The sequence below is a fragment of the Penaeus vannamei genome, chromosome 27 (assembly GCF_042767895.1).
Source record: "Penaeus vannamei isolate JL-2024 chromosome 27, ASM4276789v1, whole genome shotgun sequence".
Classification (NCBI taxonomy): domain Eukaryota; kingdom Metazoa; phylum Arthropoda; class Malacostraca; order Decapoda; family Penaeidae; genus Penaeus; species Penaeus vannamei.
In genome coordinates, this window is record NC_091575.1 from 31,108,138 (window position 1) to 31,125,637 (window position 17,500).

The 17,500-nt window shown below is 41.0% G+C and overlaps 1 protein-coding gene across 4 annotated transcripts in view; it reads right to left on the bottom strand.

Moving 5' to 3' along the window:
* LOC113826242 (U8-agatoxin-Ao1a) overlaps positions 1-17,500 on the bottom strand; it is a 200,124-nt gene that overhangs the window by 66,064 nt on the left and 116,560 nt on the right. The gene's annotated exons all lie outside the window — the stretch shown is intronic.

A 17,500-nucleotide genomic window follows, 5' to 3' on the forward strand; every position in this document is an offset into this window, starting at 1 on the left:
GTGTAGATGTATGTATGGATATATGTTTATGCGTGTGTGTGTATGTGTTTACGTGCGTGTCTTCGCATGCATACATATATATCTGCCTACATACGTGCACATACGTGTCTGCTCGCCGCCTACATCCTCCCCAAGCGAACACCCGCAACCATATCCAAGCACGTCGCCTCACCATACATAAGATAAGGAGAACGGCGCCTTATCTATGCAAATGAGCGAGATTTGCATCTTTTGGCGAGCACCTTTTTTGCGAAATGCATTCCCAAGGGTCATTAGGCGCCATTCCCATTAAAAAAGCCCCGTTGGTTTGTCCTTGTCTCTGCTGAAGTAAGCCGCCGTGTTCCGAATATGATGCCAATTAGTGGCTTCTTGCATTTTGTAATCAGGTTCATGTGGTATTTGTATATTTTTTTTTTAGTTTCGTGTGTTTTCTCTTTCTCTATCTATCTATCTATCTATCTATCTGTCTGTCTACTTATCTATTTTTATTTTAGTTTTATTCTGTTTCTTTGTTTATTTTAGTTTTCTTCTGTTTCTTTCTTTCTTTTGGTTTTCTTCTTGTTGTTCTTTTCTTCTTCTTCTTCTTCTTCTATCATTTCTCATACTTTTTTCTTTCTCTTTGTTTTCGTTTTCTCCTTCCTTTTGTTTATTTCCTTTCTCTTTTTTTTACTGCTATCTTCTTCTGTCTTAGCCTCTCTTTTTTCTCCTTCTCCTCCTCCTCCTTCGTCTTCTTCTTCTTCATTCTTCTTCCTTATTTCTTTTTTTCTTCTTGTTTATCCTCTTTTATTTTTTCCTTCTCCCTTTTCCTTCTATCTTCAACTTCTCTTATATTTTCTCCTCCTCCCTCCTCCTCTTCCTTCTTCTGTTTCTTCTCCTCCTACACCTCCTTCTCCACCTCCATATTTACCCACCTCTCCTCGCCCTGTTCCTCCCCACCACCACCCTCAACCTCCTCCCTCCTCTATCTAATTCTCCCTCCTCCTTCTCCCACCCTATTCCCTCCTCCTCTTCCTCCTTCTCCTCCTACACCTCCCCCTCCTCCCTCCTCTTTCCCTGTTCCTCCCCACCACCACCTCAACATCCTCCTCCTTCTCCACCTATTCCCCTCCTCCTCCTCCTCCACCTCCTCCTCCCCCTATTCCCCTCCACCTCCTCCTCCTTCTCCTTCTCCCCCTCCGCTTCCTCCTTCTCCCCCAATTCCTCATCTCCCACCTCCTCCTTCTCCCCCAATTCCTCATCTCCCTCCTCCTTCTTCCTAATTCAGGATCTGACAGCCCGCGCGAGAGACCCCGTTAACTCGCGTTGTCAAGAGACGTGGTCTTCGGACAGAATTCTTAAGCATCTGGACGAGAATATGGATGGTTGTGGTTGGGTGTTTTGTTTACACTCATACATATGTTGGTATTTAGGTAGATAGAGAGAGAGGGGGGGGGGAGGAGGGATGGAGGGAGAGAGAGAGAGGGGAGGAGGAAGAGAGACGGAGGGAAGGAGGAAGAGAGAGGGAGGGAAAGGGGGAGGGAGGGAGAGAGAGGGGGGGAGGGAGAGAGACAGAGACAGCGACAGAGAGAAAAAGAGACAGAGAGAAAGAGAGAGAGAGGGAGGAAAAAAGGGAGAGAGAGAGAGGGAAGGAAGGAAGAAGGGAGGAAGAGAGAGAGAGAAAAAAAGGCGCATAGGTATAAAGATAACTAAATAGATGAATATATGGATAGATAGAGAGATAGAGAGATAGACAGATAACCAAACCCATAGATAGATAGGTAAGTAGGTAGATAGATACACTGATAGATTAACAAATCGATAGATAGATTGATTGATAAATTGACAGATAGATATTCACAGGTACGCATATATGTACGTACATCTGTACATATGCTCTTCTTTGTGTATCTATGAGCATACATCATATATATTTTTTTTCATTTCCTTAATAAAATAAAACTATTTATCATTTTTATCATCTATACTATCATTAACGCAGGTGATAAACGATGCTTAAACCAACAACACACAAAACACAATATTAATTAATGAAACATACTTAACAAGCGTTCGGTAAGTGATAAATTAACCGACCTGATATCAATTTCACCAATTTTTTTTCAACCTCGAAAATGACGATAAATGGTAAATGAAATATGGTTCTATAAGTCAAAAGGTTTATGTATGGGCGTTTTGAAATGGATATCAGGACAATGAGTGTTGTTTCCGGACTCAGTGTTTCAGTATTTCAGTATTTTTGTTTCTCTTACTTCAAAATGAAAAATGAAAAATTAAATTAAAAATTAAAAATTAAAAATTTAAAAATAAATAAATAAATAAAATCACACGCACATGGGGTTGTGGGAGGGAGAAGGAGAGGGAGAGCGAGAGAGAGAGAGGGAGGGACTTAGGGAGGAAGGAAGAGAGGAAGGAAGGAAGGAAAGGCAGGTGGGTAGGATAAGGAGAGAGAGAGAGAGAAAGAGAGAGAGAGAGAGAGAGAGAGAGAGAGAGAGAGAGAGAGAGAGAGAGAGAGAGAGAGAGAGAGAGAGAGAGAGAGAGAGAGAGAGAGAGAGAGAGAGATAGAGAGAAAGGGAGAGAGAAAGAGAGAGAAAGCGAAGTACCAAAACCCAACCCAACACAAATACCACTTCACCACCATCTCACCCTCCCCCTTCCCCTCCTCTCCCTCTCTCCTCGCCCATATTCCCTCCTCCCCCCTACCCCCTCATCCCCTTCCAGATCAAACAGTTAGGATTGGTCTCCAGATTAGCGGTTCGAGATTGGATATGAGTCCTTCGGCTTGGATCCCAATCACTGTACCAATCACTGTACCAATCACATGATCCTAATCCTCATAATCCTCACACCTCATAATTTCTCCTTTGCCTTTTTTTTTTCTTATCTTCTCCTTCTTTTTTCCTTTCTTTCTCTTGTATTTTGATTTTGATTTTCTCTTTCTCGTTCTCCGGTTTTTTTTTTCGTTTTTTTTTTCTTCTTCTCATTCTCTTTTTTTCTCTGCTTTTTCATTTTATTTCCTCCTCACTTTCTTCAGTTTTCGTTTTATTCTCATCTTCATTTTCTCATTCCTCTCCTTCTATTCCCTTCTTCTATTTCCTTCTTCTCTTTTCTCATTCTCACCACCTTCGCCTTTACTTCTCTGTCTCTGCTTCCTCCTTCCCTCCTCCTATCCCTCCCTAACACCCTCCCTCTCTCCCTCCCTTCTCCCTCCCATCTTCCCCTTACCTCTCTTCTTTATCTTCTCCCTCCTCCTCCCAATCCTCCCTCTCCCTCCCATCCCCTCTCTCTCTCTCCCTCCATCCCTCTCTCTCTCTCTCTCTCTCTCTCTCTCTCTCTCTCTCTCTCTCTCTCTCTCTCTCTCTCTCTCTCTCTCTCTCTCTCTCTCCCTCCCTCTCTCTCCCTCTGCCTCCTTCTCACTCCCACATCCCTCACCTACACATTTGATTTTCGTTCATCACACGTCACCATTCACCATTCCATCGAAGTCACTACACTGGCTTCTATTCCTGTAATTTCAATTTTCTGAAAATATCTGCCCCCCCCCCTCCCACCTCCCAGCCCCCCCCCCATTCCTCCCACACTACCACCAAGTGAAAGCTGCGAATAAAGGAGAAGGAGAAGAAGAAGAAAAGAAGAGGAGGAAAAGGGGGGGAAAACATCAAAAAGGAATTAAGAGAGAAAAAAGAAGAAGAGGAAGAGGAAGAGGGGGTGGACGTCAAAAGATGGAAGAGGAATTAAGAGAGAAAATGCAAAATGTGATTTCGAATTATTATGATAAGTCGACCAAGAATTTCCTGAGCTGTTTAAGTGGCGAGTGAATTTTTCCTTCTTCCTTTCATTTCTATTTTCGCAATTCAATTATTTCTTTTCCTTTCTTTCTTTTTTCTTCATTCCAATTCATTTTTTCTATTTTTTTCTTTATTTCTATTTTCGTAATTCTCATTTTTCTTCTTTTTTTTCTTCATCTCTATTCAATTTTTCTTTTTTTCTTCATATATATTTTCGCAATTCAAATTTATCTTCCTTTTTTTCTTCTTTTTTATCTTCATCCCAAAGGAATTAAATCTAAATTCTCTCTCGCATAAAAAGAACAATAGAAATGAGATATGAGGCTAAGAATATTTTATAAAGAGAAATATATATATTTATCCAAGACGAGAATCAGATGAGAAAATCAAATTACAGTAAAAAAAATATAAACTGAAGCGGGAATAAGATAAGATAAGATAGAGGAGAATAAAAGAATATAAGAAAATATGAATAAGAAAATTAAATAAGATGAAAACATATTGAATAAAATGCAGTTAAATTGTATGAAGCACATAGGAGAATCAACATTTTTATGAAGGAAATAAAAAATAAAAAAAACAAATATATTACTCGAATAACACAAGTAAAATACAAACGAACAAAGATATAGAAAATATACAACTGAACTAAACAAAGACAATATATCAGTAACAAAGATAAATCAACAAAGCAATAGAAAAAGAGAAATATGACGAAAAAAAAAAAAATGACAATAACAAAGATGAATGAATTCTTAAAAAATGAAACGTGACCCAAAAAGCACAAATGAAAAAAAACATTTTGAAATATGACATAAAAATATGACAATAACAAATATGAATCAATTCCTAAAAAACAAAATATGACTCCTAAAAAAACATTTTGAAATATGACAAAAAATATAACAATAACAAAAATTAATCAATTCCAAAAAAAAACGGAATATAACCCAAAAAGCACACCAAAAAAAATGAAATAGGACATAAAAATATGACATTAACAAATATGAATTAATCTTTAAAAACACGAAATATGACCCAAAAAGCACACACACAAAAATGAAATAGGACATAAAAATATGACAATAACAAAAATTAATCAATTCCAAAAAAAAATAAAAACGGAATATGACCCAAAAAGCACAAACATGACAACACGATGCATTAATTCCTAAATATAATAATAATAAATAAATAAATAAATAAATAAATAAATAAATAAAAAATAAAAAACGGAATATGACCCAAAAAGCACAAACATGACAACGAAACCTCCATTCCTCCAGCGCAGACCCACAACCCACAACCCACAACCCATAACCCACTCTCCGGACCCAGAGCGCGAGCCACAGTGGTAAGCGAGTCACATGTGCTTGTTATTACTCCCTTGACAGCCGCAGGAGGAGTGTGTGCGTCGAGGTTTTGTGGGGTGAGGGTGGGGGGGGGGGGATGTGGGGTAAGGGGGGGGAGGATGGGATGTGGGGAGGAGTGTGTGCGTCGAGGTTTTGTGGGGTGAGTGGGGGGTGAGGGGGGTAAGGGGGGTGGGGGTGAGGCGAGGGGGGATGGGAGGTGAGGGGGGGATGTGGGGTAAGAGAAGGGGGGTTGGGGTGAGGGGGGATGTGGGGAGGGGGAAGGGGGGAGGGGATGTGTATGTGTCAGTGTGTTGCGTGTGTGTGTCTGTCTCTTTCTGTCCCCACTCTCTCCCTCCCTTCCTCCTTCCCTCCTTCCCTTCCCTCCCATACACCTTCCTTCCCTCCCTCCCTTCTTTCCTCCCCCCAAAAAATAGTAAATAAAAAATACAATAAATAAAAATAAAAAAATAAAACAAAAATAAAAAAGACAATCAAAGAAATAAAAAATAGAAAATAGAAAACAAATAAAAAATAAAAGCATTTACCCACCGCGCTTGTATGTATCCGAGAAGCACCGACAAGGCTCGACGTCCCACACAAACCCCTGTACTAGGCCCAGTGACCGAAATGTTTCAGCCTCAACTACGGAAATTTGCATAAGCAACTGTGTCCTATTTGCCGTGGTGCTGCGTCCTTGTCTGCCATTCGTCTCATTTGCAAATTGATGATCCGTTTGTCCTTTGTTTTTGTTTTGTTTTTGTTTGTTTGTTGATGTTGTTGTTGTTGTTTTGTCGTTTGGTGGTTGGTGTCTTCGTTTTTCTTCTTCTTTTTCTTAATATTATTGTTGTTTTCTCTCTTTCTCTCTCTCTCTCTCTCTCTCTCTCTCTCTCTCTCTCTCTCTCTCTCTCTCTCTCTCTCTCTCTCTCTCTCTCTCTCTCTCTCTCTCTCTTAATAATCTTCTCGATATCTTTACTTGACCTCAAAATACCTGTTTTTCTTTGTTTTGATTATCATGTCATATCAACATCTCGAAATGTCAAAATTTGTTTCTTTTCCAAAATAGAGATATCATTAGTATGTTTCCCTTCCCTGTTACTGATATGGTGTTGTCTATTTTCTTATCATTCCCGTATATTTATCCGCATTTCCCTTATGTTCCCTGTTTGGCTTAATTTAATAAATTCTCGTATATAATGCTTTATTTTCCCTTATCTTTCTTTTTCTTTTCCTCCTCCTATTCGTAAACCTACTTTTAATATCACTTCCTTATTTCCCTTTTCGTATCTCCTCCTCTCTCCTTTCTCATCTTTTTCCATTTCTTCCAAATTTTATCTGTTTTTCTCTTCATCTATATTCCTAGATTCCTTGTCCTCTTTCTCTTTCTCTCTCTCTCTCCCTCCCTCCCTATCCCCCTCTCTCTCTCTCTCTCTCTCTCTCTCTCTCTCTCTCTCTCTCTCTCTCTCTCTCTCTCTCATTCTCTCTCATTCTCTCTCTCTCTCTCTCAGTCTCAGTCTCAGTCTCAGTCTCAGTCTCAGTCTCAGTCTCAGTCTCAGTCTCAGTCTCAGTCTCAGTCTCAGTCTCAGTCTCAGTCTCAGTCTCAGTCTCAGTCTCAGTCTCTGTCTCTGTCTCTGTCTGTCTCTCTCTCATTCTCCTTTTCTTTTCGTTCTCTCTCTCTTCACCTTCACTTCCTACACTTCCTCAACTGTATCTGAATTACCTTCTTCCACTCAGGCGCATAATTGGTCGACAGGTGGCCGCCGTGGTCCAATTTCTCTCATTTTTTTCCCTCACAAAAGATGTCGGTTCCGATGAGCGGGCCGACGAGGGAGGGGGGGGAGGGAGGGGGAAGGAGGAGGGAGGGGAGAATGGGGGGGTTCGCAGGGGAGGTGGGGGGAGATGGGAGGAGAGTGGGGTGGGGGGAAGAGAGTGTGGGGGGTAGGGGGGATGGGAGGGTGAGTGGGGTGGGGGGAAGAGAGTGGGGGAGGTAGGGGGAATGGGGAGGGAGTAGGGTAGGGGAAGGGAATGTTTAGGGGGGGTCCCAAGGGATGGGGGAAGGGGGAGGAGGTTAGGATGGAGGGGTTGCTATGGGGATGGGGCTTCATGTGGGGGGGGGGGGCTTGGCCAGGCTCAGCTGGTCGACACGCTGGCCATTTGGTCTTGTGGGAACGTTTTGCTCTTTATTCCCTTCTTTCTTTCTCTCTGTCTGTCTGTCTCTCTCTCTCTCTCTCTCTCTCTCTCTCTCTCTCTCTCTCTCTCTCTCTCTCTCTCTCTCTCTCTCTCTCTCTCTCTCTCTCTCTGTGTGTGTGTGTGTGTGTGTGTGTGTGTGTGTGTGTGTGTGTGTGTGTGTGTGTGTGTGTGTGTGTGTGTGTGTGTGTGTTCATATGTTTTCTTCTTTTCCGCCTTTTACAACTACAGTTGCTCTTCCTAAACGTTCTCTAGTTGCTTACAGAAAAGATTTTCTCACGGGTTAATCTAAATTTCGAACTTTATGGCTTCCAGTCTCATAAATCTGCCAAAAAACAGTACATTACTCTTTCACGCATCGCTTACTACATTATAGCGTTGTAGTAAAGTTGCTTTATCTCCTTCGTTCAATAGTTGGCAATTTATGGACCAAAGAGTGCATTGTAGCCGGCCAATAAGCAGTTTTGTTTGTGTGGATTTACGATGTGCTGTATCCCGCTGAACGTGGGTTGCCAATAAGTAAATATTGCGGTTGCGTCATGTTTCCCTTTTTTCGGTGCTCTGGAGGCAGTTCATTAGGTAGGTCTGTTCAGTGACTAATAAGCATTAGAATTTAGTTATGGGCTTTTTATGGTAATCAAAGTAATGATTGGAATATTGGCATTAATTCAACATTATGCGGATTGGAATTCATTAGGGACTTTCAGTTTGATTACAATAATTAATTTTGTGTATGAAAATCAACACCATTAGTTTAATTGCTATTATTTATACTGAATTTTCTTTTGTTGTTATGACGTTAATGTGTTCCATTATGGTTGTTATGATTGTGATTTTTTTATCTGATTGCACTTAATGTTATGATTTAATTTACTTAATATTTGCTTATTATTACCAACGATATATTTTCTTATATCATTACTATTAGCATCATTAATATGGGTATTAGATCAGATTTTTCCCATCTCTTTGTTTTTCATTTTAAATTTCTATTTAATTACTTATTTTTTGTTATCATTTCTATCATTTCTTTAAAGTAAACGCTCCTTAATCACCCAGCAAAGAGGAAAACTTGAACTATAACTTACCCATCGAGATAGTTCATTTAAAACTTACCCTTCGTGCTAGTTCATCTGAACTTTACCCATCAGCCCAATTCAGCTAAACCTTATCCATTGAACTAAGTCTGTTAAAACTTTCCCATAAGTCAGTTCATCTATGCCTTACCCATCTGTCCAATTCAATCAAATCTTACCCATCGAGCTAGTCCAATTAAAACTTACCCATTAAGCCAGTTCATCTAAACCTTACCCATCGAGGTAAATCAAACCTTACCCATCAGAGCACCATCGAGTCAGTTCATCGAAAACATCAGCTAAGTTCAACTAAACCTTACCCATCAACCAAATTCAAGTAAAACTTACCCATCACACCATTCCACCTAAACCTTACCCATCAACTCACTTCAGCTAAACCTATGTCCTATTTTCACTGAAGAGGCTATAGGCTATCCCTCTATCTCCCCCCCCCCTCACAAACACCCACCCCAAACCCCCTCTTCCCCAACCCCCCTCTTCCCCTAGTAGTTTTCGGTCCACCTTTTACCTTCAACACTACAATGGAGATGAATGTAGCTACAGAAGGCCTCCTGGTGTCTCATATATATGGAAATGTGTCTGTTGGAGATCATGATTTGCGGGTATGTTGTACTGTGTTTTCGTTGTAACTGCGCTAAGGGCTACGTAGCACGTGGTTTAGAGTCGTGCGTAGCTAATTTCATTTAACCGGGTTGTGGGTCGTGTTGTTTGGGCTGTGTTTTGGTATTCATTTTGTTTTTGTTGTTGCTGTGTTGCTGAGGGGATTCTTGTTCTTGTCGGGTTTTCGGTTTCTTTGTTTGGTGTTGTTGCCGTTGTTGTGAATTTTGGTGTTGGTTCGTTTGTGTTAGGATGTTGTAACTGGTGTGTGTGTGTGTGTGTGTGTGTGTGTGTGTGTGTGTGTGTGTGTGTGTGTGTGTGTGTGTGTGTGTGTGTGTGTGTGTGTGTGTGTGTGTGTGTGTGTGTGTGTGTGAGAAAGAGAGAGAGAGAGAGGACAGAAATGATGTATATGAGTGAGAGAGAAGAGGACGAAAGAAAACTACGAGGCTTGAAAAGGTAAGAAAGGAGAGGGAAAAAACTGACAATAGAATTTAAAAAAAAAGAAAAGTCAACTGCATTTTGGTGATCCGAAAGGAAAGCTGAAAAAAGAAAACCCAAAAAAGGGAGAGAAAAAATAAATCCAACTCCTCCCAGAAAATAAAATATAAAATATAAAAAAAATATATCAAATATCTTTCCTTCCGTTTAAGAATCTTTTCCCCCCGTCTTTCTCTCCTTCCCATTCTCCTCCCATCTTTTGTTCCCCTTTTTGCTTCTCCGCTCCTTTCGTCTGGCCTGGGAGTGAGGGGGGGGGGGAGGAGCAGTAATGCGACTCCCTATAAAAGAAAAATCTCTCTATTATGGTGGGATTTATCGCTCTTAAGTTCCGGGTGCTCCAAATCCCAAGCAATGGTGGAGAGAGAGAAGGAGAAGAAGAGAGAGAGAAATGGGGGGAGAGAGAGAGCGAGAAAGGGAGAGAAAGGGTGGGGGGAGAGAAGGAGAAGAAGAGAGAGAGAAATGGGGAGGGAGAGTAAGAGAGAGAGAGCGAGAAAGGGAGAGAAAGGGTGGGGGGAGAGAAGGAGAAGGAGAGAGAGCGAGAAAGGGGGAGGAAGAGAGAAAGCGGGAAAGGGGGAGAGAGAGAGAAAGCGAGAAAGGGGGAGAGAGAGAGATAAGAGAGAGCGAGAAAGGGGGTGGGAGAGAGAAGGAGAAGGAGAGAGAGCGAAAAGGGGGGAGGGAGAGAAAGAGAAAGTGGGAGGGAGAAAGAAAGAAAGAGAGAGGTGGGGAGAGGGAGAGAGAAAGTGTAGAGGAAGAGGGAGAGAGGATGGTAGACTGATAGGGGGGGCAGGAGGAAGGGTAGAGAGAGAGAGAGGTTGTAGAAGAGGAAAAGCTGAGAAAAATCCAAAAGGGAGATAAAAAAAAGGCAAGAGCCATGAAAGATAATGACCATAACAGCAATTATGATGATGGTATAATAAAACAAACTTTATATAGAACAAAATCAGCTGAAGATAATTAAGATATAATAAAACAAACCCTCCATATAAAACCAACATAACAACCCCAAAAATTTGAAAATAAAAACTAATACATTAAAATAATAATGACGACCCTCCGAAGATGAAAAAATAGATAATCAAAAAATAAAAATGAAAGAAACCAAAAAAGAAAAGAAAATTAAAAAAGAATAAAAAGAAAATAAAATTTAAAAAACGAAAATAAATTAAAACCAAAATCTCTCCCCTTTACCCACGGAAGCAGAAGCAGTTAGGGAAGTTTTGCCTCAAGAAATTGTAAGGAAGCCCTGAGGTAAGTGGAGGGCTCCTGGACGAGGATATATCGCGTCGGAAGATAATCACAGGGAAGACCAGGATGAGGAAAGAGTGAAGGATCTCTCCTCGAGGGAATCTGAAGTGGAGGGAGGAGGAGGAGGAGGATTAGGGGAAGGAGGAGGAGGAGAGGGGCGAGGTGGAGGAGGAGGAAAGGGAGGTGGGTGAGGTGGAGGTGGAGGAGGAAAAGGAGAGGGGCGAGGTGGAGGAGGAGGAGGAAAAGGAGGCGGGTGAGGTGGAGGAGGAAAAGGAGAGGGGCGAGGTGGAGGAGGAGGAAAAGGAAAGGGGCGAGGTGGAGGAGGAGGAGGAAAAGGAGAGGGGCGAGGTGGAGGAGGAGGAGGAAAAGGAGAGGGGCGAGGTGGAGGAGGAGGAAGAGGAGGTGGGTGAGTTGGAGGAGGAGGATTAGAGGGAGGCGAAAAAGGAGGTGTATGTGGAGGAGGAGGAAAGGGAGGTGGTTGAGGTGGAGGAGAAGGAGCATTAGAGGGAGGAGGAAAAGGAGGTGTGTGAGGTGGTTGAGAAGGTGGAGGAGGAGGGAAAGGAAATGTATGAGGTGGAGGAAAAGGAAGAGGAGGAGGAGGAAAAAAGAGGTGTGTGAGGTGGAGGAGAAGGAAAAGGAGGTGTATCTCTCTCTCTCTCCTCCTCTCCCTACTTCTCTCTCCCCTCCTCTCTGTCTCTTAATCCTAAAACCGATCAAGAGCCAATTAGTTATTTTTTATCCACCTCTTCGTCTCTCTTCCTTTGGTTTACCTCTTTGACTTATCTTCTTACCTTCTATAATCTCCTTTGTCTCATTCCCCGTCGTTCGTTTTTTTTTCTTTTTTCTTTTTGTTTTGTTATCTTTATTTATGCGTGTATCTATTGATCTGTTTGTTTGTGTATATCTGCCTGTCGATATTGGTGTGTTTGTTTATCTTTCTATCTATTTTTGGTTGTCTATATGTCTCTATCCACTTATGTTTGTTTATCATTTTGTCTGTCTCTCTGTCTCTCCAACTATATTTCTTCATGCATTTCCCCCTCTACCTTCCTTCCTTTCTCCTCCACCCTTCCCTCTTCCTTCCCTCCTTCCCTCTTCCTTCCCTCCTTCCCCTTTCCCCCTTCCTTCCCCTTTCCCCCTTCATCCCCACTCCCCACCCCCTCTCCCCCCTCCCTTCTCCTCACCCCCCCCCCCCTTCATTTTTCCCAATTAAACGCACCACAAAACTGTGCCTCTCCCGGCGCCCAACAGGTAGAGCCCCAAATAAGGCAAGAGAGGGGAAAAATGCATCGTCATCGGATGATTAAAATCGAGGGGAAAAGGCGGGATGATCCGGAAGAGGCAGAGATGAGGAGAAGGATGAAGAGGGGGAGGAGGGGGGGGGGAGGAAAGGGAGGATGCGGAGGAGGTGGGAAGAGATGAAGATTGGAGGAGAAGGAGGAAGGAAGAGAAGTAGGAGGGAAGAGATGAGGAGAAGGAGGGGGAGGAGGAATGAGAGGATGCGGAGGAGGTTGGAAGAGATGAAGATTGGAGGAGAAGGATGAAGAGGGGGAGGGGGGGGGAGGAAAGGGAGGATGCGGCGGAGGTGGGAAGAGATGAAGATTGGAGGAGAAGGAGGAAGAAAGAGAGGAGGAGGAGGGGGGAAGAGATGAGGAGAAGAAGAAAGAGGAGATGAGGAAGAGATGCGGAGAAGGAGGAAAGAAAAGATGAGAAGGAGGAGGAAGAAGAAAAGGAGAAGGAGGAAAGAAGAGATGAGGAAGAGGAGGAGGAAAGAGAAAAGAAGTGAAGGAGGAGAGAGATGAGGAGGAGGAAGAATGTTCGAGAGAGACAGATAGAATGGCTAGAGAAGAGTGGAAAGAGATAGGATGAGGAGAATGAGAGATAGAATAGGTAGAGAAGAGAGGAAGTGGCGAAGGAGGAACAGGAAGAGAAGGAAGTAAAGAAGAAAAGGAGGAGAAAAAGAGTAAAGGGGATACACAAGGAGAGAGGAAGAAGGGTAAAAGGGACACACATAGGAGAGAAAAGGAGAAGACTAGATATGAGAGGAAGGACAGAAAAGGAATAAATGAAAGGGAGAACGTATAAGCCGAAGTGACAGAAGGGAGATTAACAGGTACAAAAATTAGGGAGAAAAAGGGAACGCCTCGGTTAAGGGAGTGGGAATGATTGGCAGGGAGCGAGGGAGAGAGAGAGTAGGGTAGCCCTGGAGTAGATCGGGTGGGAGTAGAGATCGGAGTGGAGTGGAGATGGGACTATGTGAAGACAAGATTAATTTTTTTTTTTTTTTTTGGTGAATTTTTTTTTTTTTTTTTTTTTTTTTTTTTTTTTTTTTTTAAATCCTGGTAGCAGATTGTGTGTCACTCTTATTTCACGCTTTCTCGTTCCAGCTGTCTCTTGCACTCTCTGTCAGTCTGTCTGTCTCTTTCTCTCTCTCTCTCTCTCTCTCTCTCTCTCTCTCTCTCTCTCTCTCTCTCTCTCTCTCTTTCTCTCTTTCTCTCTCTCTCGCCTTCAATCTCTAGCTGTCTATCAATGTCTGTCTATCTGTCTGATCATTTTAATCTTCCTCTCTTCCTCTTTCGCTTCATTTAGTATTTCATTTACAGAGAAAATATTTGGAACAGAGAAGACAGCAGGAAATAATATTTGTGTTCACTGTTAAACGTGATGTTTTCGCGAAATTTCCCCAAGAATTCAAAAACAGCGCAGTCTTTGGCGGTGGGTTTCATAACATGTTCTCTCTCTCTCTCTCTCTCTCTCTCTCTCTCTCTCTCTCTCTCTCTCTCTCTCTCTCTCTCTCTCTCTCTCTCTCTCTCTCTCTCTCTCTCTCTCTCTCTCTCTCTCTCTTGCTTTTCCCTCTTTCTCTCTCTCTCTTCCCTCTCCCTCTCTTCTCTTCTCTTCTCTTCTCTTTTCTCTCTCTCTCTCTTTCTTTCTCTATTCTTCTCTCCCCCTTCCTTCCTCCCTTTCTCTCTTCCTCTCCCTTCCTCACTCCCTCCCTCCTTCCTTCCTGTTGCTCTACCTTCATCTAGCTGCATTATAATTCACCCTCTAATGCTTTCAACCAGCTGCTGTATTAATTTACCCTGTTGCTCTGCCTTTCCTCCCCGACAGGTGTGTGTGTGTGTGTGTGTGTGTGTGTGTGTGTGTGTGTGTGTGTGTGTGTGTGTGTGTGTGTGTGTGTGTGTGTGTGTGTGTGTGTGTGTGTGTGTGTGTGTGTGTGTGTGTGTGTGTGTGTGTGTGTGTTTGTTTGTTTGTGTGCGTGTGTGTGTGTGTGTGGTTGAGAGTGTGTGTGCGTATGTGTATGTATATTCCGCGAGCCGTCGAGATCTCTGTGTTGTGATATCTTTGTGGATTTAAGGTGAATTCCGGCAGGTAATTTTTAAGGTCTGGGCTATCTCAAGGGATCAAAGGAGAAATTAATATTTAGGGATTCCGTTAATGATGATAATGGTAATGGTGATATTAGTGCAGTAATAATGGTGGTAATTATGGGTAATAATAGTGGTACTTATGGTGATGGTGGTGGTAATGATCAAACGGTAATGATGATGGTAATGGTAATGATGGTAATGATTATAATGATGTCCATAATGATGATGATAACAATAGCAATAACAGTGACGGTGTAATATTAGTAGTTGTAGTCGTTATTGTTGTTGTAATTGTATCAATATTAATAGTAAATATAATAATGATGATGATATCAATGATGATAATGATAGTCATAATAATAATGATAATGATAACTATAACAACGCCAACAATAAAGATGACAATAATAACAGCTATGATGATAATAAAATAAATCAGTAAGTAATAATCATTGTAAAAACTGATATGAGATGAATTAGGGAAGTGGGCGAGAAAGGAAGAAGAATTAGGGAATTGGGAGATAAAGGAAGACGAATTAGGGAACTGGGAGAGAAAGGAAGACGAATTAGGGAATTGGGAGAGAAAGGAAAACGAATTAGGGAATTGGGAGAGAAAGGGAGATGAATTAGGGAATTGGGAGAGAAAGGGAGACGAATTAGGGAATCGGGAGAGAAAGGGAGATGAATTAGGAAATTGGGAGAGAAAGGAAAACGAATTAGGGAATTAGGAGAGAAAGGAAGAATAATTAGGGAATTGGTAGAGAAAGAAATATGAAAACCAAAAAGAGAAAAGGAAGATAAAAGACAAAGGAGAGAAATAAGATGAAAGCGCAAACGTTTGCTAAGATAAGGGGGTATGACTCCGGTGTAAACAAACGATGTAAACGTTTTTGTGCGTTGGGTATTTTGCATCTGTTGAAGACCCAGGTACTGTGTAAAGAGAGAGAATAAAGGGAGGATTTATACTATCCGGTAAAAAATAAATGGGTGAAGGTCGATTTAGGATTTATGGAATCCGGAAAAAAATTAAAAGGCGAAGACCGATAGGATTTATAAAATCTCCTTTTGATAAATAAGGTGAAAGGTCGATGAGAAGGACCAGAAGAGAAGTAAAAGTAAAATAAGAAGGAAAGTAAAAGGTGGATACAAGAACAGAAGGACGAGGAGAAAAACGAACAAAAACAAAGCAAAAATAAACAAAATTGGTGCAAGAATGTGTGAAAAAAAACTCTTGAAACAACACAGATAAGGTAAGTTAGTGTTTATTAACGGAAAACGGTTAAATAACCACAGGGAAGTGAATTAAGCGGAAACGGAAATCCGAAAACCGGTTAAAAAGAAACAGGAAATTTAACGGAAAACCATGAAGCGGAAACGAGAAAATTAAACCGTTGAGAAGAAGCGGAAATTTAAACAGAAACGGAAAACGGTTCTAGAAGAGAGAGAGAGAGAAAGAAAGAAAGAAAAGCGTTAAGTATAGACGAAAAAAAGTCTTAAATGAAGCTAGGAAAAAAGAGAAAAGAAAAATAAACTTAAATTTAAGCGAGAAAAATACTTTAAAATGAAGCGGTTGGAAAAAAAAACCGTTAAACGGAAAAAAAAAAACGGTTAAACGCGTAACCCTAAGGCGCTGTATGACGTAATTCAAACCCCCAGCCCCCCCCCCCCCCCCGCTTACCATAACCCGCCCCCCACCCTCTCCCCCTCCCTCACGTGAAAATCTATTACCGTATATTTTACAAAATGATGCCCGCCCTACCCCCTACCACCCCCTCCCCCCCTCCTGCACCCACGTTCAAAATGATTTAAGGAGATTTTAATTTATGGGATTTTTGTGGGCGGGGCAATCCTTTTTTTTCTTAAATCCTTTTTAAATCCGGTAGACGATATATGATGTGATAAATTTGGGAATGGGAGAATGTGTGATGATAAAGGAAGAAATGGAAGAACTTGATAATGGTAATGGTAATAATGGTAACGATGATAATAGTGATGATAATGATGATGCTGATATCGGTAATAAAATTGATAAAGACATATTAGTGAAAATAACTGAAAAAAATAAGAATACAGATATAAATGTGAATAGAAGTTTATAAACATAAAAATAATGAAGCAAATTATGTTATTTGATAATAGAACATTGGGAATGGAAGAGAAGAGTGATAAAAGTGAAGAATAAGTAAGAAGGATAATAACGCAAAGACGGACGTTTCCTCAAAGAGAAGAGAAACGAAAAAAGGAAATAGAAAAGAGAGAAAAATATGAAGATGATTTCCTGGAGAGAGAAGTGTAGAAAGAATAGAACAAGATGAGATTGATACGTGGATAAAAGAGAGAAATGCGGAAATGGAAAGACTGGAGGAAGGATATTGGGAAATGGAGATAAGAAAGAAGAGAGAAGGAACGAACGGAAGAGAGGCATAAAAAGGGGGGAAATAACGTTAACAATTGATATTCGAGAAAGGAATACCATAAAGTAGTATGAAAAATGAGATGCAGAGAGAGATAAAAAAGAGAGAGCGAGAGAGAAGAAGAAGAAGAGAGAAGAGGATGATAATTTAAGAAAGAAGACGAAGAGCTGATAGAGAGAATGGAGGAGAGAGGCCAAAAGAGAACAAAGGAGGAAGAAGAGGAGAAGAGAGGGAAAAAAACAAAGGGTTGAGAAGGAAAAGGCAAAGAACAATGAAAAGAACGAACAAGGAAAACCAGAAACAAAATAAAACAAAAAAAACAGAAAGCGCATACCTCCGCCAAGGCAATGAGATAACCGATGCAATAGAAATATTAACAATTAACAAATCACATTAAAATCACCTCTTTCTCAAGTACACAGGTGACGTCCGTAAATACAGCCTCCTTGGCTGAGGCAAAACAATACAGGTGAATATGCAATCCTTCAAGAATTAATCCTGGATCTGGATTTTTTTTTTTTTTCTTTTTTTTTTATAAAATCTATACATGTCCTTTTTTTAGTTATTCTACTAAGAAACGAACAAAAACTGAAATTTGATAGCATCCAACACCTCTATTTTTTTTTTTATAAAATCTGTACGTCCTTTTTTTTAGCTATTCTACTAAGAAACGAACACAAAATAAAATTTGATGGCAGCTAACGCTGGCATATGGTTTGAGTTATCTTGATAACTAACAAACAATCTAACTAACCAACGCGATCAAAAACACGACCTTTTTGGCGGAGATAATAAGGAAGGTGGAAGAAGGGAAAGAGAAAAAATGGAGGCAAAGAACAGAGATATGTTGAGAGAAAGGAAGAAAACAACAAAGAATAAACACAGAAAAAGAAAAGAAAAATCAAAACTAATAGAAAAATAAAAAGACAAGCCCTAACAAGCGAACAAAAGGTGAGATAG